This window comes from Platalea leucorodia (genome assembly GCF_965183815.1).
Source record: "Platalea leucorodia genome assembly, chromosome: 12".
Lineage (NCBI taxonomy): Eukaryota > Metazoa > Chordata > Aves > Pelecaniformes > Threskiornithidae > Platalea > Platalea leucorodia.
In genome coordinates, this window is record NC_138834.1 from 15,092,839 (window position 1) to 15,118,502 (window position 25,664).

General features: G+C 42.5%; 1 protein-coding gene across 7 annotated transcripts in view; it reads right to left on the bottom strand.

The window, feature by feature from the left end:
* TAOK3 (TAO kinase 3) overlaps positions 1–25,664 on the bottom strand; it is a 93,999-nt gene that overhangs the window by 58,187 nt on the left and 10,148 nt on the right. Inside the window, exon 1 of one of the 7 annotated variants that reach the window (XM_082325172.1) lies at positions 1,445–1,548. The exons of the other annotated variants lie outside the window; for them this stretch is intronic. The gene's annotated coding sequence lies outside the window, so the exon portion shown is untranslated. Of the gene's footprint in view, positions 1–1,444; positions 1,549–25,664 lie in introns of those variants that run through there. 7 annotated transcript variants of the gene reach the window in all.

Here is a 25,664-nt window from a genome sequence, read left to right on the forward strand (position 1 = left end):
TCATGCTAATAAAAACCCCTGAATCAGAACTTTACTAAGGTGATCATTGTGCACAGTGCCCCTGGGATAGGAAATTAAACTAATAACTTGCAGGTCTCATTGTAGGTACATACCTTCATTGAAGCAGCTTTTTTTCCTAATTAGGAGCAGTAGTTTTAAAGGAAACGTTCCATTTGCAGCTCCTCTATGGGCAGTATTTATGTGCTAAGAATAAGACAATACCCTTATTTAAAAAAAAAATCAGAACAAAAGCCCAGTGGGCTTAAAGTCAAGAAACAAACAATTAGTTTTAGTCTTAGGGAACACTTCAACAAGTATGAAGTCAAGCAACATGCCAGCCTTCCAAAGGAAACCGTACCAGTCACGTTCACGGGAAATCCTCCTGGCAAAGACACACCGGCTGTGCAGGAGGTTTAGGGATGTTGTAAGACGGCAGAATGCAAACGTATCAAAAAACATCTATACATTGTCCTTCTCCTTGCTCTCCAAAAAGACCTTACAGCTGACCTATGAAGTTTCAGTAATTGCAGAGTGATGATTAGGCACTGAAGTGAGGAACTGGTGGAACCTATGGCACTGGTCTATCTTGACCTGCAGCCAGATAGTAACTATAATCCTCAAACAAACAAACAAATTAATTTATGTTCTTGTTTATGAACATCCTATGGAAAAGCATGGTATACATGGTAAAAATTACCCTGATCCTCGAATTTTCCCAAAAGTAACATTCTGAATTGGGCTGTGGAGATATCCTGGGAGCTAAACGCAACACCCAGGGACCCAGTGAGCACAGAACAAATGCGGGCAGCAGCGTGCACCATCACCAGTTGCAGCCATTGATACCCCAAATTCTGACACCGCGTTTGTGTTCCAGCAAGTTTCACCACCCTTTCTGGCCAGAAGCTGTCTTACAGGTTAGCAGAAAACGGAGGTAACGTTTATTCTGAAAGCAGCATCCTCTTCCAAACCTACCATTCAAAGGCAAAGTGCCATCTTTTCTCTGCACCTGAGCCAAAGCTCTTGAACGTTTCCGTAAGGACCAGCACTATCAGTCCTACTGCAATTTGCTTCACGAAACTCCACAGAGTTTTAAAACCTGGGAAATAGCATGCTTAATTTTAGTTTTACTTTTTACATTTTCATCCAATGGTTGTTTAAAAAAGCAGGAACAGAATGAGGAGGCATACGGCTGAGATACTTCTGATACACTCATTGAGGTCAATACAAACATAGGGTATCTGTAATTTTTCACTATAGTAAACACCCCTTCATACCCACAAACCTCTATGAAAGCAGGTAAAGAAGTCTGACAACCAAGGTGGTCTTGCCCAGTAACATGTTCCTACAGACCATTTTGTGACAACAGGCCCCCCCCCCCCCGATGCATAACAGAGAACCCCACTTATTTACTAAGACCTTTATACAACCCTCGTATTTTCATTACCTATGAAGCAGAAATATTTACAACATCATCTGCTATGTTCGCAGTATGGGAACAGCGCAAACAGAAGGAAACGTGGGATCAATATTCCAGCTCCAAATTCAGGTGCCTCTTTTTAGACAGGTTCCCCAGCAGAGCCTCAGAACTACTGCCAGGAACGGCCCTGCTTTGCTGCTGTCCGTAACGCAAAAGTTGCGCGTTTCGTTTGCTTGGGGTTTTCTTCTTTTCAAGGAACCTAGGAACACCTGTAACAACAAAGCTAATATCGGGCAGCCTTTCCCTATTACCCACATAGCTCAAAATCCAGCAACTTACTTTAAAAAACATACACTTTTGGCTATCCTGCTGCAGATGTTCTAGTGTTTTGAAAATTTTGCAGCTGTCAAAACAATCATATGATGTTTTAATGACAAAATTGTGAGGAAACTATGAAAGAGTTACACTCAGGTGATGAGCCCAATTGGGAGAGTCATCAAAAGCAGCAAACAAGAGCTGGCACCTCCCGAGTCTTGTCTGCAAGCGGCATTTTAAGAATGAACTGAAATAAAAGTAGTACCTGGACGCTTGTCTTACAGGCAACAGGCAAGCCCTTTACGGTCTCTCTGTTTCCCTGAATATGTATAATTGTAGTTACTCAAGATCGTGAGGTAGGATATTTGAAAAGCAACTTTAAAATCTATGATACGATATAAATAAAGAAAAACCCCTCTAAAACCAAAATAAAAGCTTGGGCTTTATTTAAAAAGCCAAATTGCATCCTTCTTCACATTAGGCGTGCAATGAAAAAGCAAAACTTCACAGCGAGAGACACTGGGTGATGCTTCCCAATAATTTTCCAGTTAAATTTAAAACAATTTAATGAAAATATGCATGCCCTTTTTTTGTTTAAGAATAATTAACACTATTACATTTCTTCAACCAGAACCTGTATTTTATCATAAAATCTAGAATGCATTATTAGGGTTTTGCAGGTTTATTTTACAAGATTAAAAGCTTTGAGTCATGAAATAAGCCTTGTGTGGTTAAAAAAAGGAAAGAAAAAGGCTTCTTGCTCTGAACAACAACATTTCACAGTATTTCATCATGGCACCCTTGAAATAATTCAGGAGTACCTCTGGAAGGGAGGAAAGATACGCAAATCATTTTAAATCCCAGTGTACGTAAGCCCAAATAGCATCACGCAGAGAAATATAAATTTCATCAGATCTTCTCATCAAAACATCTCTAAAACATCACATATGGGTCATGAAATAGAGGAAATTGCCTCCCTATTTTCATCATATTTTTTCTGTAGCATTTTTATCAGGCTCTTCATCACGTTGCTTAAAAGACAGTGAACTCTAGACAATTATAAATTCATGAGTATTATGCTGTGTGCTATTCAGAGGCAAAAATAAGTCAAATTTGTTTATGTAAGTCTGGATAGACACCAGCACACTCAGAGTTTCCTACCTATTAATGTAATGGCTTCCAAAGAGTGGTACCCATTTTGTGGCTAAAGCTATTTTTAGATATTTCTAGAGTTTCTATTTTGACCACCACATAATCAAACAAACAAAAAAAAACCGACAGCAACCTGCTGATTCTATTCCCACAACCCTCCCGAGCGTCCAGGACGATGCTGTAGTGAGCGCAGACCAGCTCCAACGCGCCTGCGTGACAACGCAAAGCCGCAGGACCAACACCCCTGAAGCAATCGCAGTGGCCACCAGATCATTTAAACAGTAAACGCATAATGAGGCTGCAAGCGAATCTCCATCTGCATTTCAAGCTCAGTATTTCAGAAATGTAGGAAGCGACTGTTGTAACAACTCTGAACACTAAAAAATTCTACGAGTTTTAAAATTAGTGTTCCTATCGTTTAAGCTTAGCATCTAAGCTTAGCATCTAAGCTTAGATGGCACGACTTTGATTTGCACCTTAGAGTAAGTTGGGAATTGCAGAGAACAGTTAGATTTAACTGAGGTTAACGTATAATTATGCTCCTGAGCAGTTACTTTGTGCTACCCAAGGAAAAGGTGTGTTTGTGGAGGGACATGTATATATTTACATATGAAAAGCCTGTGATGATGTTTGGGCAAAAAGCGATTTCCTTATCTAAGTGCAAGACAATGAATAAGATCCGTTATCGTAACAGCGTGCTGGTGTAGCTATGTAGCTTTTGTCATAACACTAGCTGACTTGGAAAAAGTAGGTTTCTATTTAAAAAAACTGTTTATTCTGCTTTTGCAAGAAAATGTAACTCAGATACTGATTTTCTGGAAACCATACCACAGTAAAACTGGCCAAAAAGAGTCGTGCAGCAGGTCCTTAACAAAAAGTAAGGCAAAAAGTAAGAAAACAGATGTGGACTGCACTCAGGGAGGGGAAAAAAAGACATTGTCTGGTCACGGAGGGTCAGAATACTTCTCACAACAAACCAAATTGTGGTGATTTTTTTTTTTCCCCTTCTGTTTGAAGAGACAGCGGATGGTAACTGTCAAGTACGTTCGTCATGACTAAGAAAATCCATGGATCTTCATTATGAGCTTACTATTAATAAAAAACCCAAACCTTTTAACTTCCAAGGAGAGTTGCACAGTGCAGCGTATGTCGTTTGCCCTCTCCAGTGACGAGGTTCAGAGGGAAAGGCTTCTGACTCCCAACCGCGTGCTGCTGCTGGTTTAAGAAGCGGCAGAGAAGGCCACGGCACTCCACCGCGCGTCCCTCAAGACCCCTCGTCCTCGCTGCGCGATGCTTCCCCCTTCCGCACACCCCACGAATCTCTCCCTGCCCCACACTTCTCCTTTTATAGGCCTCCTTCCTTCCTGCCTCCCTCCGTGCCGGCCAGAGATAACACTTTCGGAAACAGCCTTTTTGACTACTTCGGTTTACCATTTTAGCTCGGTCCGCTTTCAGTGACTCCGTTTGACTCCAACACACCCAGCTCTTCCTGACCTATTTACAGGCATGACTGCAACTATTAACATCTAGAAGAGGAATTTTTTCCACACTCGTATCATTAAAAATGGCTACATCTGTTTCACTCAGGTGTTCAAAGTCTGCTTCAGGAATAGAATTAAACATGAAAAGGCTTATTTTGAAAAAATCCACAAAAACTCAATTTCATGTGGGAATACTATTATTAAAAAAAGACAATTTAGCACATACCAGCCAAGACAGAATCAGCCATTAATATTACACAACTTACCCACTGGCTTTCTAAGTTTATTCTTTTCTATCATATGCATTTTTTATGGCTAGTAATAAAAGACACACACAGAAGAGAAATATGGATGTCTAATGTCCAAAACGTCATTATTATCTAATAATTGTGTCCAAGAGGAGAGTGTTTATCCTCTATAAAAGGAGCACTGGATGGCTGAATATCTGGAAAGAAAAAAAAGACAGCGTGCTGCTTTTATTCAACACCCAGAAAGAACTGGAAGTTTGCTCTATCGGCCATCGTATGTGCTCACGAGATGCCCCTCCTGCGGATACCTCTTCTTCAGGGTCATTTTAGCATCCTTAGGACAATTACAGCCATTATTTACATGCAGCAGCTATCAGGGAAGTACCAAGTATATTTTTATCTGCCATAATACAGTAAACCATCCATAAACAACACCACGCACCGTGAGAGCATCCAGCTTTACACGACACACTAATAAAATGGTCCAACAGTCTGGTTTACAACCGTGGGCATTGATTTCCCAGGCAGCCTCAGCAAAGCTAGCGGTGACGGGGTGCACGAGGCAGGGATAAAGCTCTGCGGGACAGGAGGAGGCGTCGGGGGACCACACAGCAAGGGGGTTTTTTGTTGTTACCTGGAACCCTCTAAGGGCATCCCTGGACTTTGTCCCTCAGAGGTTTCGAGACCGGTACTGTCCACGCTTTAGAAAACGCAGGCTGATAAAACAAGAAACAAAACCTGTTCAAGGTCACCCAAAGAATACAGCAACTACAAATAAAACTGAGGTTTCCAGATTAGAAAGAGCTGGGGTGGCAATCTCGCTGAATAATCATCTGCTGCATTTGGGTTTTTTTTTGGCCGAGTGACCTATCACACACATTGACATCGGAAGCTGGTTTTCTGGCCGACTGAACATTCATAAAATAAATCACTCAAGAGCTCTTAAAGATAAAATCAATTACTCAAGATCTCGTAAAGATCTGAATAAAAGCAAATAAGGGTATGAAATTTATAAATATAGGCAACCTTTCCAAGGTACTCATCTCTGCGGTGCCCCAACGCTACAAGCAGGGGTGATCTCCCCGTCGCCGAGTGCCCCCGAGCCAGACGCGTGCTGCTGAAGTCACCCCTTCGCCCTGCAAGCGCCTTCCCAGCCGCGCTCTAACGGGGCTGGCGCAGGCCAGCGCCGCACCGGGCTCCTGGGAAAGGACTGCGCGCGAAAGAAAAAGCCTCGCCGTTTGCCGAAGTCCTCTCCCATCTCATCAGGTTACGTATGAAGCACTCAGCGACACAGGTAATGATGCTCGGTCATACAAACTAAAAAGTAGAATTATTTTAACAGGCATTTACACGGCTTCCCGCCCTGTACCTGCGTCCTCCCGCTGTACCGGTGGGCATGGGACCCCAACCACGACACCACCAGCAAAAACCACTGGGGATCTCTCTCTCTTACTGCTGGCCCATTTTTTCTTTACTAAATTTGTTCCGTGACTGTTTCAGATCTCCAGGGATTTGATTTTTTCATAGCTTTTTCTATTTTAGGAACAAATACACAGACACAAGTTTCCTCCATCTTCTCACAAGTTCACTTAAGGAAAAGCACAAATACTGCCGTTATCTCACAGCTTGGTTTCGGCAATTATGTTTTATAGAGAGTTGGTCCACAACTACTACTAAGATGCTCAAGGAACATTTATATTATTAGGGTCACAAATTCATATTTGCATCTCTCCTGGCACCTCCATCAGCTCTTTTCTGAATGGAGTTTAACACAGGAAAAAATACGTTCCATTTTACAACACACGTGCACAAATTTACTTGTTAAAATTAAAAAAAAAAAATCACTATATACATAGTGAATACTATATACGTATATATACATATATAGTGAATACTATATATGATTAGCTAGAGTATCTTGCTACCTGCCCCGTGCATCGTACACAGATTATTTCAAGAAGGGGCAGGAATAAAGCGGATGAACGGCAAAAGAACCGAGATGCTGTCACAGGTGCGGGAGGCTCTCCTTATTTCCTTCGACGCTTTTTCAGGACTTTAAGACACTACAGCAGCTCTTTCCACTGCCATTTCATTAGGCAATGGCTGTGCTAACACGCATATTAATCCAGATCCGAGGCATCTTGCATCACTACTGCAAGTTTCTGACCGCCCCCCTTTCCTGAAACAGCCTCAGGCCTGCCGCAAAGCCCAGCAAGCGTCACCCCATCAGATTACTCCAGTGTTTTCCAGTAAGGCTTGGGTGTGGCCCCAGGAGCTTTCCTGTATTCACGTCCCCCAAACTCCAGTTTGGGATTCTAGAGCACAGCTCTGCAGCAGCTTCAGCGGTTTTGACTAATTCAGCTAAAACTTAACTCGTAACCGAACTGCATTAGCCATCCATCCTTGTCTGTGCTGCTTTGGACAACTCCATCGTAATCTAGCAAGGCATGAAAAACATCTAGGACTTCAAGAGAGAAAAATTTCGATCTGCATTTCATGAATTGCTTTCAGCAGCAGCCTGCCTCTCCATCGTGCTAGCACAGTCAACTCTATGTTCCTACAATTAATATACTGCTACCACCTTTTGCTAATTCATTATACGTGACAAGTAAGCTAAGAAAATAATTGTGTTGCTAATATGCTAGTGTATAAGACACCGGGATACAGTAATTGTCTCAAAGACAACACTGAAGTCGGAAATCGTGTATTTTTCCAACTCGCTGTTGAGACAGAAAGAAAACCCACAGTGAACGGCACCAGCTTTCAGCCAGGGGTATAACTGGGAACGACCGACGGCTCCTTACCAGGTGGGAGAGCGTAATGGAGATCACACACATTGGGAGGGAGGGAAAAAGAAAAAAAAAAAAGAAAAATTCAATATATTGTCAAGCATATCAATTATAAGTTCCAGGGTAAAACTGGGGGAAAAAAAAAGACAAAAGACTGCTGAACTGAAACAACTATTTTGCTTTAGCAGACAAAAAATTCTGAGTTAAGACTGGAATTATATCTCGCCATACCACGCCATCATTCCCATTACACAAGAATACGCAGCACTCAGACTCTTTCAATAAGTGGATAATGGAGAGGTCCACGTCTATGACTTCAGCCTTAAGTCTTATTTTCTTGGGATTTATCAGGTCAGAACAGGCCTTTAATGTTGCTTTAACACAGAATTTTGCAGCTTTAACTAAAAAAAAGTTTTAAAGTAGAACTGGAGGGGGAAAAAAAGCCTCCTTCACTGGGCACTGGGATCAGATGTTTACGGTTAACTCAGCCGGTGAACGGCCAGCGCTCGGCAGCTCGGCTCGGAGCTTCTTCAGGCAAACCCAGTTTTGGAGATGAGCAGAGGCGGGCAGTGGGGAACAGAAATAGCCACCGGGGTTAGGACACACAAACTGGCAAGTACCTGTCCCCTCAGCATATCCTCCCTTTTTTATTAGCCTGGCAGGCACGAAGAATCAATACACAGTTTTAACTGACGTTAATTCTCATTTTAGATAATCTATGTTTAAATTTCATTTTTCCACTTGAAATTCGAACTGCAAGTTTCAGTACTGCATCCTGCTGTACAGGCGTATCCTCAGGTGAGTTTTAAAGGACTAAGATTTAATATTTCAGAATGTTAAACCCTGCGAGAAAAAATTATCAGTAAACAAAATCTACTCGGTGTCCTCAAGAAAACAAGATAGAAATAAGGGTAAAATAAGGGATGGGACTAATCTTCTCACAGCCGAAGAAAGTCGACTCGGTCTCCCAGGACCTAGTGGGTCCTTTTAGGAAAAGGGGAAGGTAGATCACCATGGCAACAGAGTATTTTATGAGATACTTTAGTAGTGCAATATGCTCTGCTATGAACATAACAAGGCGAGAAGCAATCCTCTTCCAACCAAATAGAAAAGCTTTTGGCAAAAACAGAGTGCATTTGTGTTTGCTGTCATTTCCAATAATGAAAAATTCATGTTGCAAAAGACACCATGGATATCGGTAACAGGAATTATTATCAAAGCTTAAATTAAATTCTCTGGTCGCCGGGCTACCTGACGGAAACATCTAAAGACTTTCACAGTCAAGGCAAGAAAGCTATTGGGAGGGGAGGGTCAAACTTATTCACTGCCGGCCCAACTTCCATGCAAACCACCTGAATCACACCAGATTACGGCGTATCTGCACGAAAATACAAGGGGACAGAACGTGGGAGGGTGGCTGCGAGGACAAAGCGGCCCTCGGTGAAGGTGTCTTCTCTGGGCGGCAGAGTTTTACACTGGCGTTTGAGGCCAGGAGGGAACAGACAAGCAACTCAGATCAGACACATCACAAAAACAAGAAAATGGAACAAAAACGATATCAAAGAAAATGAAAGAAGACCATGCCCTAAAGAATAATTTAGAAATACCTGTATTTCTGTATGAGCGGCAGCCAAGGAAGTGGCAGCTGATGCTGGGATGCATGTGTTCAATGGCTACGGAGCACCAAAATCCAGACTTATTGGTAAATAGTGCATAGGAAGGAGAGACTGCTCAGAGACTGCTGTAAGATATGATTGAGTTTTATTTTTGCTCTAATGACAATTTACTATTTTGAATCATCACCAAGATAGCCATTTAGTTGTTTGCTATTTTTGAGAAGGCACCTAAAGTATCAACATAGATTTGTATATATTAAATTTAACAACACCGAATAGGTTTCCATCACTTATCCTGTAGATTACATTCATTCATAGCAGAGGTGATGAAATCATTATGTTAAAACCCCACAGAGACAGGTCCACCTTGAGTGGCACAGACCTGAGAGAAGTCAGAAGCAGAATAGTGGCTGATGAAATGCATTTGTTATAAAAGTAGGGTAGCAGACAGTAGTAGTAATATTTTCAGCTACTCGCACACACTGCTGAATTTTAAATTAATTGTAACCACACAGGAAAAAGACCTGGGGGTTGCTGTAGACGGCTCTCTGAAAACATCTGCTCAGTGTGCAGAGGCAGTCAAAAAGGCAAATGGAGTGTTGAGATGCATAAATACAGTGGCAGAAGTACTAATGTCACAACAGAAATGAAGGATCAAAGATATCGTATTACCCAAATACAATATCCCACATCAGCTACGTGAAAAAGGCAGCAGAAATAAAGCAGAAAAAGAAAAAAAACGCATTAGATGTAGGGGAAGACAGCAACATGAAGGTAAACTGAAAATAAAGCCAGCTTACACAGGGGATAAATGGAAGGGGTAACGATGCATTAAACGAAAGGGGAAAAAGAGCACACGACAGCGCTGTCCTTTCTTCTCCCCTCCGAGACGAGGTAGAGCAAGGAACGGAGCCAAAAGGTACCAAGTTTCAACTTAAAAATACAACAGCTAATTCAGATAGATGGACATAAAAATATTACGTGTTTCTATACCGAATATAGAAACAAGACCTTCTCAATTAATGGCTTCACTGATTTGTAATACTGAATGCAAGGTGCAGAATTAAAAGCTCGGATAATTGCAGTGGAAAACAGAGAATGCTCCCACCTCAGAAGACAAGCAGGGACGGCCCGAGAGCGGTGTCAGAGCAAAAACCCCGAAGCAGGTAGGTTATTTACTGTTGCCCACTCAACGGGGGCAACACTTTACTTTTGTTCCCACCTCCGAGAAGATCGAGTTCAGCATCCTTCACAGTAAGACACAAGTTCATCACCCCCCCAGGCCCCCTGCTCCCACCGCCCGCCCGCTGTAACCGTTCCCCTATAGATGTACCAGTTCTCTTTTCTCGATCCAGAGTTTGACAATAAATCCCTGCCAGACTCCCACTGCAATCCAGCACGTTTACTCCTTATATCATCTCCTCAGTTCATTCTTTGCTTTCCTTGATAAATTACACCTGCTGGTACGATCCCACTCCAAGCTTGTTGCTAACCTGACTAGTAATGAAAACTGTTTAAGCCATGTTTATTGCTCCTGATCAGAAATTATCCTTGCCAAGTACTATAGTTCTACTTGCTAAATTACTTCAGTGTATTCCAACAATGTTGAGAGTGAACAACAGCTGAAGATAGGAAATAGATCAAGAGCCTTTTTATTCATTATTTCTGTGGCAAATTCCTGGGGCAACAGCTTTTTACATATGCAAGGAAAGGAAAAGTCACTTTTTCCTTCTGTAGATTTATTTTCGTCTAACAGAAATTCCAGTTACAGTTTCTAAAGCTCCTTGGAGCTGTCAAACTTATTCCAAGGATGTTCTGGGAATACGAGTTATTATTTGAAGCTTGGTTACTATGGATAATACACTGATCAAAATATCGAGCAAAAGCATCACACACAGCATTCCACAGATCCCATCGCCTACAAGGCTGCAGCTCAGTACTGGTCCTTGTTTACTGGTCCCCACTGGCAAACGGTGACATTTGACCATCGCCAAAGCCAAACTAATAGAAGTACTGCCATTTAGCATCCGAGTGCTCCATAATTTCGTAATTTGATCTAAACAGCTTGCTTCCAACTGATGCTTGGTTTGGAGCGGAGCAGAGGAGCTGCAGCGCTGCCGGCCAGCGGCAGAGGCACGTCGGGGTTTCTCCACTCCCGCGCCGGCTTTGCTCGACCAAGGGCGGACACGCTGCGAGGTTCCCTGCGTATGCAAACCAGACAGAGCTGGCTCTGCCCTTCTTCTGGAGGAAGACACAGCCCCTTGAGTAGCTACGGCCTAGTGATTTCAAGAGAAAGATGTTTAGGCATCACTCAACCACTTAAAACTTTGTTTATTTGGACAGATATGTGATAAAATAGCTACAAGTTAACCTTGCTGTGCGAGCAAGGCCTTGGTTATAGGAGTGCTTATTTACATCCTCTGCTGTAGCAAGGCTATCTTTGCAGGGGATGAAAAAAAGAAAAAAGAAAAAAAGAGATCAAGACCACCAGCTATGGCTGGGCAACCTTAATTTTAATGCTACACTACAGCGCCTGATTTTTGACAGAAACTCCCCATTTTCTATTAAAAAAATCCTCCACTACATTTTTCTGCAAACCTTGCCTTGGCAGCAACAGTAAACAAAGCAATCTTTGAAGACTGTAGTAGAATTTCAGTGTCATAAAATAATCTTGAATCTCATGTAATTAAGCCATTAAACTTTTCTAACAGAAACCAAAATGGTCTTTTTGCTGAATAAAACATCTAAAAGTTCATTCACTGATATGATCTTGATGCCCTGCTTGTTACTTTTTTAACCAGGCGAACAAAAAAAAGCCTGAATGGAGATTAAATAATACATGAGGTTTTTATCTAAAGACAACTAAGCTTAACTGCTACAGTAAAGCTTTCATCACTAGTAATGTCTTTGCCAAGAGTATTTTCTCCTGCAGGCAATGTTGTTGGACTTAAAGTCAGAAAAAGTCAGTCATTTCTGTCAGTCTATTCCAGTTCTGCTTTCTGTTCGGACAGACCCAGTCCTTCTCCCATCACGCGTGCCGGGTGAAACGCCTGTTTTCCCACATTTCGTTCTCTCTGCTCACCGTGCCAGACCTTCACCTGTTTGGGTACAGATACTCAGTTTAATTTCCCCTCAGAAGTGTACCTATGTGAGACACAGGGATCTAAGACAACCACAAAAATACACCCTTCACAACAGTAAGGCAAATTCTTCAGAAATAATCCAATCTTTTTTGCCCAGGTAAATTTACACAAACATCTATGCAGCCATTCCTATCTTGTGATTACAATTTCTTAATATTTTACCATTAATAATTTAGATTTTGGGGAAGTCTGTGTTGAGGAGGAAAAGCAGGGAACTGAGTCTGAGGTTTATTTGATACATTAGTTAAGCAAGTTTTCAATACATGAAAACAATCTCCTACCGATAAAGTGTATCACGCAACCTTACTACAGCAGCGGCACTGAACATGGCCACAGGATAAAGTTTTTCTGCTGCTTGATGATGTTCTGCATTGCACTGAAGGCATTTGTGCAGGAAAATGCCAGCGTTCATGAGAAAATGCTCATTTTAGGATCCATAACAGGTTTATGCACAAGAAAAAGATGCTCAGTTTCCCAGAGAAAGGGTCCCCACACTTGACCCTTGAGAGAATGTAAATATTATCTTGTTTTGCAGGTGCGAGAAATTTAAGTGTTTTGCCTGCCTGTCAACATTTTCATGACCATTTTATCAGGCTTAGCCATACTCACACCACAGAAGAGAAACTTTTTTTTTCGTGAGGGATACATGCTTTTAACAAGGCCATTCTATTTTTTTTTTATACTAGAATTGCCTTTAGATATTTAAAAGAAAGTCCACGTGAAGGATTCTACACCCACGCCTGGCAATTCGACACACCAAATAACAGTAATTCTCTACAAAACACAAACAGGGTATTTTTAAGTGAGAGAACAGACACAAACCTCAACTCAAATGCTGCTACGTCCTTTGCCTTCCCATTCCCTGAAGCAAAACTCCTGCCTGCCTCCCTGCGCTCCCTTAGAAAAGCTTCCCTTTCCATGACATGTTCTGTTCAAGAGTCTTAAACATTAATTAAGCCTAACAGTCTTCAGAGACGTTAGCACAGCTATAAAAAGGCTTCTGAATCGAGTGGCTACTGAAGGAACTGGCATCTGATCAAATTTTCAAGAGTTATGCTCCCTGCTTTATGAATAAATTAAGGAATTATCAGTTTTTGAAAGTCTCCAGCGCGATATTAGCTCTTGGTGCCTCACGTACATACTAACAGCCCTGTTTTATGGATTCAGCATCTAAGGCATAATGAACCTAAAGGGATACCGGTAGGAAAACTATGGAAGAATCCAATCCTGTACCTTAGCCAGAAGATTATACTTAAATTTGTTTTACTTATATATTTAGCAAGAAACAAAGCTGACCGAAAGACTAAAAGGTAATTCTGTATTTTCGACACACTACAGTGCTTAAGTGATGAATATTTTTAATCGGGGACAGCTTCTTAATCGCAAGTTCGCTTGGAAGACTCATTATTTTGTTCTGGTTAATAGTAAGCACAGCTTTCTGAGACACTCCAGGAATGAAGGAAGTTTTTCCTGCAGACTGGGCTATATTACCGCTCCTTAAAAGAATGAAAAATTTGAGCATTAAGTGACAAATTCGTGGTAGTTCAATATTTTACGGTACGGTCACATCGCCCAAGCTCCTAAAGGAGTCAGCGGTACAGGACCATCTAGTTACTCCTCCCATTAGAAGGGGATAATCTAGGCAGGAAAACTGGGGAAGAACTCCTTTCCGGGTCTTCCTAACTAATCTACATATAGCATAAATGTATAACTAAATCTAACACAACAAGAACTAAGGCCTTATAAAGATTACCAGAGCTACCATGAATTTTACACATGTACCTTACAATTCTAAAGCAGTTGCCTCCAAGGAGAGAAACCCTTCAGGGGAAGCTGCACTCAACTCTTCCGATCAGCCCTTTTGTGTCAAATAACCATACAGTATTGTGATTTTTCTCTTCATAATATTGAAAAAATCAACACTTTTGGAAGTGTAACTACAGGAGAAAAACACCAAATATTTGTATACGAACAACATACATCAGAGCTGAACATTTCTAACGTAGCCAAATTTCAGTATCCTGCGACTTGAAAAAAAAAAATCCCACTGAAATAAATAACCACAGAAGTTATCTTGCAAACTTGAACACAGAAGCTTCGAACTATTCGAAATTATGCTGCACGCAGACAGTCTTGAAAAAATACGACTACCTCTTTCCCTGGTCAGAAACAAACTTTTGCAGAGAATATAAGAGTAGGAAGAGCTGACAGAGCAAACCTATACTGTGCTTAAACTCTCTATTAAACATACATGAAGCCGAGCAGGGGAACTGCCTCCTCCTCAGCTGGCTCTGCTAGGGAAGTGCAAGGCAGCAGCGAGGTCCAGCTCCAGGCTTCCCCTTTTCCAGGGCCCAGCAGGGACGAAGCAGCCCTCCCCGCTCCGCTCACCCCAGCGCCCACGGGCCAGGAACCCCCGACTGCGCCTGGCTTTGCAAAATTGGCTTCTTGTTACAAATGCAACATTGCAGTTTTCCACTGAGAACTGTTGCTTGCTCACTCTACCCTAACTACGGGAAAAGCCCATTTCTGCAATCTAGAGGAGGCACCAGTCGGCATGATTGCTAGTAGGAAAAGCACTTAAAGGACTTGCCCTTTTCCCATGAAAACCTCAAGTAACAATGCAATGCCATCCTTCCTTCGATATTTCACTCTGTGCCCAAGAAGGTAAGGTACACACTGCTCATTTAGGGTTTTTAAACAAAAGAGCTGCCCTCCTAACACTGCACCTAATATCAATGACCGAGAAAGCCCAGCCAGTATTCTTCTGTTCACTTCCATTTTAGCTACCAACGCAAGGATGGGCAACCCTCCTCACCTGACAAGCCCCACGTTAAAATATATTCATAAGAGACGGCAGGAAGGCAAATACCACACGTCCTGGACAACCAAGGGAGCAAATCCAGGGAATATTCCCCAAGCATGAGATGAGCACAGCTTCGGCTACACAAAGGAGCTGGGTGAGGGCATCGCCACAGAGCCCTGCACCCTAACAGCCCAGCTGCCTGCCCGTTCAGCTGCTTCCCAAAGCTTTGTATTTTACTCTAAGCAAGCCAGCCCTCACTTAACCGTGGAACAGGGCAAGCTTTACGGCTCTCTTGGATTTGAGAGCGGGTCTGGACATGACAGCACTCCACTGACACTCTGGGGCTTCTCTGGAGCACCTTGTGTGCCCCCAGGCAAGATCTCTCCCTGCATGGGAGCCCAGACCTCCGCACTGGAAGAAAGAGGCACGTCAGCTCCTGAAGCAGTAGGCTGGTTTTATTTGGACAATGCCGGGATAAGAACTGATTCTTAGACTCTGCAAGCCAGAGCTCTGTACCTTGGACGCTCAGCTTGCAGGAGAGCCGCTCCCTTAGATATCCTTTCAAACAGTCTCTCTCCTCTCCTCCTCCACCCTCCTGTCTCACTCTGCCTCTTCAGAAGGCAGAACGGGAGGAGCTGGGTTCCAGGGCAGGCATCCCCATCGTCTCCAGCCCAAGCAGCTGGAGGCATCCCCATCATCTCCAGCCCAGCAGTCTCTTTGATTCCCAGTTTGCAGAGAAATGCCAGCTACAGGTGGACAACCCAGCTGGGCACAGTTCCAGGACATCTTTAACCCCATCCTCCTTGTGCTGTTGCACACCCTAACATGACCTGAACGTGAAGCTACACCATAACATACCCTTCAGAGGCACTTCGGTTGTGAGCCTGCGGGCAGCTGTGCAGCCCTCGCACGCTCGCTTCTCCTCTATCGGAGATTTGCACCTACCCAGAAACTCCACAGCAGCACAGACTCGTTGCCAGTGACACGATCTGCTTCCGATACAGAACTTGTGCTTGAATTGCTTGTGAGTAGCACCCGGCTCAAAAGCCTCTTCAAACCCTGGGGTTAACGAGTGTTAAAAAAAAAAAAGTAAAAAGATGGAGAAGGTCTCTCAGACCTATTAACTACTACAACTAGAGCCATTCCCTGGTGACAGCAGGGTGAAAATTAAATTTCAAAGTGGAAACACATTTTCACAGTTGTGCTAAAGAACAGAACTGGAAGAAAGCACCCTTTATAAAGATTTCACTTAAGTGTCCTCATTAAAAAGGGAGAAACAGTAGCAGTGTGGAATCATTAAGGTCATCTAATGTATTTTTGAGTCCCCAACACTCAATTACATTTATTGAGACTCCAGAAACTACCATAAACACTTTGAGAGCATGTAGCATCTGCTACTTCTAAGATGAGTCGGTAGGAAATTCCCCTGTATTTTCTAGGAACCAGATAGGCAGCCGATGACTGCAGCAGTGATCTGACTCTGTGTGCACCCACACAAATGAGAAATAACTGCTATCCATAAATGCACATTGTATTTAACATACCGATTTCAAATAAGAGATTACAATTAGAAAAATTATTTTGAGACAACATTCCCCAGTTTAATTTGAATGCAACACAAATTTTGTCAAGATACATTAAAGGACAGAAGAGACTGGAAGAAAGAGAAACTAATTTAAATAAATTGAATGCATCTGAGGACATTTTGAAGGAGGAAGGTAAATACACAACAGAACTTGAACACCTCATAGCACCTGCCTGCATTTTCAAGTGCTGCATCATTAACTGTATAATCTCTTACCACATCTGTCCCTCTCCAAACTTTAAATAATCTCAGCTCCCCGCCCCCAGCTTCTGTCTTATCTCAAACTACAAAGGATCAAACTCCCTCTCACCTTCTGATTTCTCTCCACTCCAAAATGCTACACTAGAAACGTCTCATTTTCAACAGGGAGACTCCTTCCCTCCATCCCCAGATGTCCCCTACCAGGGAGGCACTTTGCATTTACTCTGCCGACAGCCAGATCCTTCACACTGCAGAGCCGGTGCATTCTGTTCCTCCCCTCAGATGCTCAATGGTCCCACGAAAACCTCTCGGAGGATGCATCTGCAGCAGCAGCAGCCTCTAGGTGGGCCTCAGGAGTAAACCCCGATCTGTCCTGAACTTAAAAGCATCCCGGTTATGTTCCCCTCTCTTACTTTCCGAACAGTCTGCCGCTACCTTCTGTAAGAGAGGGATTGCGATGTGCAAAATCTAAATTTACCCGAGTTCTAGGTTTGAGGTTGGTCAGTCGGAACAATACGGATTTTAAAAGTCGGGTCAAATTACCAGATGACCTTCTAATGAAGGAATGCAACTTCACTGACAACATAGAATTACATTTTACTTTAGTAGGTACGGAGGAGACGAGTCTTTTGCTAGGCACAAATTCAAGATCCAAGCCAAACTTTTATGAAGTTACCTTATATTGTTTTGACCAATTTCAACATTTTTACTCCATGGCCAATACAGCCGCAAGGAAACTGGGATGATAGAGGGTTTCTATGAAGATTCGTCCAGTCTTGGAGCATTGGTTGTGTACTTCAAGCTATGATATGTTTCGGGGGTTGACTTCTAATCTGATAAAATGAGAGCTCAAACATTTGTGTGGAAGTAGCAAACTAATAACACTCCCAGACAAGCCCTCAGGCTCCTAGAATTACTGAACAGTAGTAGTCTCACCTTCGGAGAGTACAAGATGGCCTTCTTGAATTACCAGGACTCTTGATAAAAATCCAGTAGGACAAAAGAGAAATTCCACCTCCCTTTTGAATAGCTGAAAGTTACATTCTCATCTGTCAATGGAGTGAACTTAAAACAAACCCACCGCAAACCAGCAACACCCGATCCCATTAGGCTACGTGGAAGGACCGCTGCTTACAAAGACCACTGACACAGAATAAGATTCACTATTTTTCACCATGAAAGTGGCTGCAAAAAGAGTTATAAGTCCTAGCATGTGAATACAAAAAGCTATTTGCTATCCCAGTAACAGCCCCTAAGAGAGGGTTAGGTCTTATTGCGAATTAATTCCCAGATTCCTACAGGCTCCCTGTACCACCACAAACCAGTCCTTAGCGCTCTTTTAGAACAGGACACTTTCTGGAAACTCCCCCCGCAATTATCTGCAATATTTATACTGAATATTAATTTCTCTGAGCATGAACTTAAAAATATATTTCTACACAGCTTAGCTAAATATGGCACTACATTTGAATAGTCTTTAATGTGATTGTAATAAATTAGCAGCAGTATGTCGAAAAGGACAAAGATAAGTACTGATAGTTAGTACTTGGCTGTTGACAGCTACTTAATTACCGCAGCAGCGTTGTAACAAGAAGCGTACGAGCAAGTTCAAAGAAGCAACTGGAAACTTTCACTCCATTATAAAAGTTGCTTATTCTGAAATCAGTGGTATAAGCAAGTCTTCTGTACCAGGCGATAAAGCCGACTATAACACACACAGTTTTCCCTAGCACTCGCAGAGCCCCCTCGCCAGCATCAGACGTAGCCTAAGATGATTTTATTTTTTTTCCAGCCATTGAATTTTCTTTAAAAGATCTCTGATCAGAGGATTTTCAGATATCACCTGATGCAAAGTAGCTGGAATTCTCGGCAAATATTTACAATAAATTAAGGGTTTGTGCCGAAGTACCAGATCACTACAGTTGGTAGCAACAACCTAAGGCACAGCCCTGCACTGCAGCAATCTATAGCTGGTTTTGGTTCCAAATGAGAATACCAATTATATCAGCATTTCTTCTCTTTTCAGATGTCATGTGGCCTTTAATTACAAAGCAGCATTCAATCTCAAAGCAGAATCAAAAGGTATCAACACAATCATATTAATATATCCAATATCTTGTTTCTAGCTGCAATCAGTGCTACGTAGATGAGATGAAGATAGAAAATCTGATTATTACAACCAAAACTTCTACGTATATAAATCCATCCAAATCCCAGGTCCTTCCTGCTTCCCAAAAAATGCAAATCCAAATTCCCTGAAGCAAGAGGAAAGTGCATTAGATGGGGAGGCCCATGCATACCATGGCAAATATCTGCCCTAAGGTATTTGAAGTTATGCTATAGGAAACACTATTGAAAAACAAACAGAAGAAAAAAAAAAGAAAACAAACCCCCCAGATTAGTCAAACAGATCTCTGAGAGTCTGAACAAAAGCTCACAGGTAGCTGTTCCAGGAAACCTGCTCAGCAAAGTCGCCATCACACATTTGTTGTGTTTCACCTTTCTAGTAAAGTGTCACCTGCACGCATAAGAGTTTGTATTAGTACAAGAAGTGTGTGTAATATAAGCACAATTACGCATATTTATATAAAGTGTGCTTGCAACACTCTGCCTTATTTCCCTCTCTACAAAGACCAAAACTCTGGCTTCTAAGTAGCCTAACTGTTTGATGGAGAAAAGTACACCAGCGCTGCTCCCCTCACTCACGAGAACTACATGAACCCATTTTCCAGCGCTGCTCCCCTCACTCACGAGAACTACGTGAACCCATTTTCCAGAACCGAGGAGGTTTAAAATTCGGCAGTTTCTCCCAACAGTAAGGGCTGCTGGGCACACGACGCCAGTCATCGCCAGAGGCTCCACCTGGAGAACGTCGGCAGGATTCGCGCAGTGACCTGGTCGCCCCAGTTTAATTTTCAGCTGGCAGCGCTCAAAGCGCAGCATCCCTCAGGTGCCCTTACAGGATGCAGAAAGAGCTCGGCACTACGCTGTTTGCAATACGGCATTGTGTACCCATTAGTCTAGGTTAAATTACACTAACGTTAGGAATCTCATATTGCACCTCTACATGCACCTGATCTGGAGGAAGAGAGGACCCAAAGATTTTACCTGTGCTGGTACTGGATCAATAAGTAGATTTAAACTGGCCTTTTCCACAGAGTATGATTGAGCTGCCCTACTGTACACACGCAGAACATATACAGCTTCAAAGTGCTTCTTAGAAAATCCCCTGAAGTACATCTGCACAAATTCTTCCATTTAAAGACCATCAACTCTCAGCAGTGCCTCATTCATATATCTGGTCAACAGCTGAATAGGAGCACTGGCATTTTAAAACAGTGTTTTAAAACACATTTCATGTACATTATTGCTATACGAGTGTTAATCAGGAAGACAGAACCATTTCCATGGCATGTTAAGAATAACACAGCAGGCAATCATCCCACAGCTTGCCATGTGTACATTTACTAACCAACCGCTACGCTGTAAATATGACCAGCAACATTTATGTCTGCAGAGTGTAAAATAGTTTCCAAACCTATGACTGAAATGTCAGTATTAAGCTTAGAAATTAATACATGAGCGGAGCGTAGGAAGCCCCACCACTCCGCAAGAGCAGAACTATTAATTTTGTCACCGAAGATGGGCCTATGCCCTAGACGCTCGGAGGGAAGTACAAGCAGCAAGGCCATTTTGCATCTGAACGATTAAGACATTTAACCATTTATTCCATTTCTATCACCACGTTACTCTTACACCCCTTTCCATCATCCATTTAACACAAAGGGAAGAAGAATCCATGCGTGCAACCTGAAGCGCAGCACTCCAAACACAGGCTCCAAGAGCATCCTAATACTCCCATCCTACCACCCACCGCCAGAGGAGACTGGACTGAGTGAGAAAGTGAGATAAATTAACAGTCAAAACAAACACAGAATGCCCTGTAAATCCCAAAGGGTAACCCAAGACAAACACTAAACAAATCTGCTAGATTTTAAAGGTTACGCAGAAACCAAAGTGTCCTTCAAAAGGCTGTACTATCTTCCAAAACAGGGACAGAGAGAGCACAAGCACTTCAAGGACGAGGAACAATATGACCAGCACAAAAAGAGAAGTGCATCGAATTCATCTGAGGCACGTGTTGGACAGCCAATCAAAATATATCATAATTAAAATTAATTACAGGCCAGCAAATGTTCTAATGCTCAGAAGCTATTCAAACATATTCCCCAGCAAATTTTTCTTTGCTTTCTGGTATGCATTTGTCCTTGGAAGTCTGGGGAGTTTGGGATCGGGGTTTAAGTCAGTCCCAACCCAGAGAGCAGAGCTTCTTAACTACCTGCTCTAAGTTACACACTTCAGCAGATAAATTTGGCAGCCTTACATATGGGCTCAAGATTTCCATTTGAAGCACCAGAGGTTTCTTGATTCAATTCAGTAAATGCATCATTTGGCATATAATTTAGGAGAGAGGATAAAATTTTAAAGCTGCTTCTGAAAGCAGTGGAATATGCCCAGATTGCTATATAAAGATTCTGGAAAAGCTACAAGGAATTTAGCTACTATTACATATACTTCTGCCTCTATTGGCCTGGAAATGCTTCTGTACTTCCTTCCAGAGCTGGTTTATGCAACCAGTAATTGAAAGCATTCACCATCAGGTCTTTCTTATTTACTATCAGACACTGTAGATTTCAATGCAGCTTCTTAAGCAGAAAATGTGAAAGAGCAAACATATTTGCAAAGGTAGATAGAGCCTAATGTGAGCTCGGTGAATGAACTGGTCTTTGGGGAAAGAAAAAGACAGCAAGAGCAGCAGATCCTTCAAGATTAATATGAAAAGGGATGTTTTGGTAATAGAGGAAAAAATGATATCTAGGATACACCTGTTCTGCTGACAGAGAAAACCTTGCTCTAGATTAGAAGTCTTCAGACTTTCACGGCCAAACTGAGTCAGCACGAGACAGTTTAAAGGGATATAAAAATAATTTCAAAACGCGTTGTTTAAGAGTAAATGAGGACAGAAACTACATGCCCTGGTACCCCAATATGGCAGCATTTCACTGCCACATCAGTGCCACACTGTTTATTAAAGGTTACCACGAGCCATATCTACCTCTGCTCTTTCACTCCCAAAACTAGAGCAGGGTGCCTTCCCCTGCGCACAGAAAGCTTTTCACCTCTTCTGCTCCTCGCTGGTTTTAGGAGCTGTTGCGACAGGTCAGCAGGTACGGACAGTACTTAAACTCCAAATGCCGCTTGCTAACCTTTCTGAAACGAGCTGGTGGCTTCGCAGCTATTCCTGACAAAGGGCAGCAACACAGCCTGCGCAGCTGGCAGTCTAGCCAAAGACCTGGAGACAACTCGGGATCCCCAGGCCCTCTCTCGTTACCAGAGGTTGAAGGATACTACCTGGTGCAGGAAAAGCGTGTATGCACTGCTGCTCCTTGCCTGGTACTTACTGTGACAGGCAGAGAGCTTCCAACTACAAAAGACTTCCTTAATTTTCCTTAAGAAAGCCTGGACTAAACACTATTAATGCTGCAGCAAGTGCACGTGGCTATGCACTTGACTTGGGGATTGCTGAGTTTTGGTAGCCTTTAATGGCATCATACATGGGGGGAAAGAGGCAGGGAGCCAGGAAAACATTGCTGTATGCGTTTAGAAAACTTGTTATTTTTAACGGTGCATTTTAAGACCAGCAACCCTGAAGCAAAACGGTTAGAACATTTTCTTCCATCGGTGTTCTGATAGCACACCAAGAGCTTTCAGAGGGTGGATATTTTAGGCCAGTGCAGCAAAGCAGACTGATCCCAGGAAGGAAAGCTCACCCACTGTGGCAAAAATCAACACAGGAAGGGTAAGTTTATTCATCCATTATGCTGAAGAGCTTAAAATGGAAACATTCTATACGTCTCTCTTCAGGCCAGGATGAACAACCGACCAAAAATGAATCACTACTGCTGCAAGTGACTGGAAAACACACTGATGGAAACTGATGGTATCATTTGCCTCTCCCTCCTACCCACAAAAAAGTCCTTATGACCACATTGTTGCACGTTTTTGCAAGGAGGGAGCAAAATCAAATCCTTTATTTTTACTTTTTTCCTTTAACAAAGCTTCTGCGTTTCTCCAGCTAGAGGCTGATCTATACGGTCTCACCTTTCCTTGCAGTCCCTACGATGCTTATATTCTTAGCTACGGATGCACAATTGCAAAAATCAACAGCAGATAGAGACACTTGCGAAATGCATCACACCCAGTCCTGCAGCTTTGGAGGTTTAGAAGGACTTAAAAAGTTTAATGAATAAAATTGGGGTAAAGAAGTCATCTGTGTTTACTGCATTTTGGTATGCAAAAAACCTCTTCAAAACAATAACTGACAGCTTCATTTACCAAGCATTCCGATTAAAAAGAAAGAAGAAAGATTCACAATGAGCTAGTTAGAAGCTAAAAATAACCGGCCAGCTGCAATTCCCACCTTATGTGGCTAGGCAGAAGTGCTTCGTTCTCCCCCTCCCCAAGCACACACACGCTCACTTCCTTCTTCATTGCAACATCAGAAGCTGAACTTGATGCTAACAAGCCACAAAGTCCTGCCCAGAATTTAAAGTCACGCCCCAGTAATTACATAAAATAAGCTCTTAGTACAAGTGGTTAAAAAAAAATAAATCAATTTACTCAACTTCAATTTTGCTTTTAATTCCAAAATATTTTCACTGGTCATAAAATAGAAAAGCAATTTTCATTTCTGAGGTTTGCTCCCTCCACCCAGATGCCTCAATCAAAAAAAAAATTTAAATCTTACTGTACAACATAAGCACCTTCATTTACCTTGCCGCTATGCCAATACAGTGATCAAACTGTGTATTTGATCTTCACTTTTTGTACATAAAACGTAAGGGAAGCTAACAATAGTGGGTGAGGGAGAAAAAACAAAGGAAACCTAGGATAATGTAAAAGTAAAATTCAGTCGTGCAGATGTCCCACTCAAAAGGTGGTCCTAGACATCAGAATAATATACAAAAGCCGCAAAGACCCTCCAAAATCTTTGCAGGCTTCCAGGAAAAAGGCGAGGCGCTCTTCCATGCCCTCTCTAACAAAGAGGCAGCACACAAATGCAGGAACAGAAAACCCCCTCTACATTGCATAGTTTTCCTCTGAGAAGACAGAATAAATGACATGACAGTTATTCAAAACATTTGTGCTCTACTGGTACCCTGACGCTAACAAGACCAATTAAAAACCCACTTAGAGGAGGAGATGGCTCCAGGTCTTACAGCTCGTATTAACCCACCTCCAGAGGGAACCCTGCTGAGCCCAGCAGCCTGGGCAGGGTGTGCCACATACCCAAACAGTAACCAAAATCTTCCCACTGCATACAAATGCCGCTCCCTGCCCACCAGTTAACCACCAAAGTGTCAAAGCCTGGTTTTAAATACCCCAATTTTTAAAAAACCAAAACAACCCGACGACCACAACTCCCCCTAGTTGCTTGCCCCAACCAGGACAGACCCCTGGTGACTGGAAGGACAGCCATCCCTTTCATTAAGCCAGTCTGAGCTTTGCAACAGTTTTCTTAAATCAATCCTCAGCTGGGGGGAGGTCAATTCCACCCTACATCCCCCTTCTACTAATAGTAGTAGCAAACACTTGTGGTTCTGAGACATTAGCAGTCAGCACTAGGAAGTTCCTTCTGCCAGGCACCCAAGATGAGAGCGATAACTCTTCACGTACACGATCTTACCATCTCCTACACAGCTTTCGAGCTGCAGGAACACAGAAGCACAGGATACAGAGGGAGTTTCATCCAGACACTCAGCGTTCAGCTGAACTTCGCCAAGAGTTCTTAATTTATGAATGATGACACAAATGAAGCTTTCCTTTTTGTTTAAGGCAACCGGCAAGACAGAGATCACAAATATGAAAGTTCTTTGACTTCCTCTCTACACACCCTCGAGACTTACCCACAACTCCACTGGCGGCGGCTGCAGACGCTCTTTGGATGGGGAGGCCCTGCCACCAGAAGCCAAACGTCCTTTAACGGAGATGTTTTATTCTTTACACATTCACCACAAATTCTCTGGATGGCTTTGGAAACCAGGTGGGCTTAGCAGTGCTTGGGAGGATTTTTGTTGTGCTGTACTGCCTACCTAAACTAAAGATCTTCCTAAAGAGAAAAGCAAGCAAACAGAAACCATCCTCATTTGTCTCAATGAAACAGCCTATCTGAAGAAAATTAATATGCATTGGTGCTTCCTTTTCTAATTTTAGGTTCTTGGTTATATACTGCAGGTAATTCTCACACTTCAGGAACAAATAGGACTGAATATTAAGCAGTAACTTTTCACCTTCACATGATTCCCGTCATACGGTGCCATGCCCTGACATTTTAAAGAGCCATTGTATACCTGAAGTATGAAATAAAACTTTGTGTTCGGCAATACCTGTTTGCTTCCACGTCATCATCTTCGAGTCAATATTTTCAGTGCCTACGAAACAAGCATTCTGCTTGGGGTTTTCCCCCACTTCTTAAGGCAGGGATATTTTTCTATGTAAGCTATAAAACACTGAACAACTAACACACAGCAAATATGCCAGCCTTTCAAAAAAAGCCCTTCCTTGTTTACATTACGTATCTGAACACAAAGCCATTTAAAAAAAAAAAAAAGCAGGTGCAAGTAATATAAAGCACCCAACCTGGGTTTCCTAAGCAAGCGCTTCAGAAAACAAGGTAAAATGCAGTGAAAGGAGGGCCTGTTAACTCCGATTCAAGTCTTCCCCTGCAGTTTGCAGCCCAAGACAACACAAATGCTGCTAGACCCAGCTACTGCACAAGGAACAAAAAGTGAAACTTGGTAATATACTGATTAACTTAAACTCAACAGTGGTATGGGTTTTTTTTTGTTTGGTG